Source organism: Pieris rapae, unplaced genomic scaffold (assembly GCF_905147795.1).
Source record: "Pieris rapae unplaced genomic scaffold, ilPieRapa1.1, whole genome shotgun sequence".
NCBI classification, from domain to species: Eukaryota; Metazoa; Arthropoda; class Insecta; order Lepidoptera; family Pieridae; genus Pieris; species Pieris rapae.
In genome coordinates this window covers 12,501-15,823 of record NW_025551556.1, presented here as the reverse complement: position 1 = coordinate 15,823, position 3,323 = coordinate 12,501, and the positions used below count along the sequence as shown (strand labels likewise).

Sequence of the window (3,323 nt, the reverse complement as noted above, 5' to 3'; positions counted from 1 at the left end):
GAGACCGTGACGGGACGGCCGCTCGTAGACCGGTCAAAGTATGTCTATCGAATTGAAGCGCGAACGTCGCGTCGTTTGTAAATTCGACGCGTTACGTTCACGCGTGTCGAGTAACGCGCGCAAGCGCGTCTCGACGCCGCCGAAGCTACGGCTCGCCGAAGCCGCGTCTCGCGCGCGGCGTTAGGCGAATCGTTTGCGTAAGCAGCTCCCTGGTTGATCCTGCCAGTAGTTATATGCTTGTCTCAAAGATTAAGCCATGCATGTCTCAGTGCAAGCCGTATTAAGGCGATACCGCGAATGGCTCAATATATCAGTTTTGGTTCCTTAGATCTTACTCAGTTACTTGGATAACTGTGGTAATTCTAGAGCTAATACATGCAATCAGAACTCTGACCAGTGATGGGATGAGTGCTTTTATTAGATCAAAACCAATCGGCGGAGGGCCTAGCGTCCGAAGTCGTTAATTTTGATGAATCTGGATAACTTTTGCCGATCGCATGGTCCAGTACCGGCGACGCATCTTTCAAATGTCTGCCTTATCAACTTTCGATGGTAGTTTCTGCGACTACCATGGTTGTCACGGGTAACGGGGAATCAGGGTTCGATTCCGGAGAGGGAGCCTGAGAAACGGCTACCACATCCAAGGAAGGCAGCAGGCGCGCAAATTACCCACTCCCGGCACGGGGAGGTAGTGACGAAAAATAACGATACGGGACTCTTACGAGGCCTCGTAATCGGAATGAGTACACTTTAAATATTTTAACGAGGAACAATTGGAGGGCAAGTCTGGTGCCAGCAGCCGCGGTAATTCCAGCTCCAATAGCGTATACTAAAATTGTTGCGGTTAAAAAGCTCGTAGTTGCATTTGTGCGCCGCGCTGTCGGTGCACCGCATCCGCGGTGATACTGACACGTCTGCGGAGCATATCGTCGGTGAGCCGGCGGTAAAACGCCGGTTCAATATCAAAATCCTATCGCGGTGCTCTTCGGTGAGTGTCGAGGTGGGCCGACAATTTTACTTTGAACAAATTAGAGTGCTCAAAGCGGGCTCAAAATGCCGCTTGAATATTTCGTGCATGGAATAATAGAATATGATCTCGGTTCTATTTTGTTGGTTTTCAGAACTCCGAGGTAATGATTAATAGGGATAACTGGGGGCATTCGTATTGCGACGTTAGAGGTGAAATTCTTGGATCGTCGCAAGACGAACATCAGCGAAAGCATTTGCCAAAGGTGTTTTCATCAATCAAGAACGAAAGTTAGAGGTTCGAAGGCGATTAGATACCGCCCTAGTTCTAACCGTAAATATGTCATCTAGCGATCCGCCGACGTTACTACAATGGCTCGGCGGGCAGCTTCCGGGAAACCAAAGATTTTGGACTCCGGGGGGAGTATGGTTGCAAAGCTGAAACTTAAAGGAATTGACGGAAGGGCACCACCAGGAGTGGAGCCTGCGGCTTAATTTGACTCAACACGGGAAATCTCACCAGGCCCGGACACCGGAAGGATTGACAGATTAACAGCTCTTTCTTGATTCGGTGGGTGGTGGTGCATGGCCGTTCTTAGTTGGTGGAGCGATTTGTCTGGTTAATTCCGGTAACGAACGAGACTCTAGCCTGCTAAATAGGCGTCGTCATTCAAGGTGTGCGCGACTCTCGGGGAGCGCAACTCACTGGCGACGTATTAAAATTCTTCTTAGAGGGACCGGCGGCTTCGAGCCGCACGAGATTGAGCAATAACAGGTCTGTGATGCCCTTAGATGTCCTGGGCCGCACGCGCGCTACACTGAAGGAATCAACATGTTCTCCCTGGCCTAGAGGCCCGGGCAACCCGTTGAAACTCCTTCGTGCTGGGGATTGGGGTTTGCAATTATCCCCCATAAACGAGGAATTCCTAGTAAGCGCGAGTCATAAGCTCGCGTTGATTACGTCCCTGCCCTTTGTACACACCGCCCGTCGCTACTACCGATTGAATGATTTAGTGAGGTCTTCGGACCGACACGCGGTGGCCTCACGGCCGTCGGCGTTGCTGGGAAGTTGACCAAACTTGATCATTTAGAGGAAGTAAAAGTCGTAACAAGGTTTCCGTAGGGGAACCTGCGGAAGGATCATTAACGTTTTCTTTGTTTTGTGCGGCAACGCTAAAAACATATAGAAAAACACACACGTGTAATGATTTACACAATTAAAATCGAATCCGCGAGGGGCGAGACCCTCTCGCGTCGATTCGCGACATACTAAAATAATATGTGTTTGGACGCTTTCTTTCGTTAGCGTCTATTCGCCTATTGATATTATTGTGCATAATCTATCATCCTGTGTCCGGCGACGAGATGTCGATCTGAATGCGCGCGCGCGATTGATTCAATTCGATTGTGTGCCGCGGCGGATCGTACATGGTTTTGTCCGGATCGTTTGATTTATTATGTTTGTCTAAATCCTTTTTATTATTTTCTCATACAAACGAACAACAAAACAAAACGATTACCCTGAACGGTGGATCACTTGGCTCGCGGGTCGATGAAGAACGCAGTTAACTGCGCGTCATAGTGTGAACTGCAGGACACATTTGAACATCGACATTTCGAACGCACATTGCGGTCCGTGGAGAAATATCCAGGACCACTCCTGTCTGAGGGCCGGCTGCATAAAAACAAATAGCCACACTGTTCGCGCGACGGTTGCCGTCGCGCGTGCTCTTGACGGTTTCGCGAGGCCGAGCGCCGAGCGATCCGTTCGAATATATGTTCGATCACGTTTCTTTTGAACGTTTTCACGTCTATACGATACTTTTGTCGCACAAGTAAATTCTCCCCGCCGTGCCGTGTCTATCCGTAGCGCGGGCGCGCGTCGAGTCTTTACGCAACGACATCATCATCGACGACGACGACGACTACAACGACAACAACGACGTTCGCGTTTACGCGTCGCGCGTGTTTGCACGCATCGTCGCCCGGTCCATTGCGATCGAGCGACGGGCGGCGCCGGTGCGCGCGTGGACGTGTCTCGATGTCGGCGTTGTGTTGTGTGTGCGTGTTGTGCGTCGTCGTGGGTGTCGTCTGCGTTCGGCTCGGCCGAGTTCCTCTCACTCTTGTTATCGAGAGGAGGAACGAGGAGCGCGCGCCCGCCGCGTCGCGGCTGACGCCTAGCGTGCGCGTGCGGTGTTTGTGCAATTGTAGTGTGTACGAAATTATTGTGGAGTGTTTAACGGACAATGCACAACGGAAACTGTGAACGAACAGAGTCAAAAAGCGTCTACTCGACCCTCTAGACGAGTGAGAGAGTGAGACGCAAAGGTGACGCGCTGCTCTCGTGCAGCATGTAG

At 51.1% G+C, this 3,323-nt stretch overlaps 2 non-coding genes across 2 annotated transcripts; both read left to right on the top strand.

The window, feature by feature from the left end:
- Nucleotides 1–206: 206 nt before the first annotated feature.
- On the top strand, nt 207–2,112 carry LOC123690646. Its single transcript, XR_006751246.1, has one exon. It is a non-coding gene; the product is annotated as a small subunit ribosomal RNA (ribosomal RNA).
- Nucleotides 2,113–2,483: 371 nt separating this feature from the next.
- LOC123690645 lies at nt 2,484–2,640 on the top strand. Its single transcript, XR_006751245.1, has one exon. It is a non-coding gene; the product is annotated as a 5.8S ribosomal RNA (ribosomal RNA).
- Nucleotides 2,641–3,323: the final 683 nt, after the last annotated feature.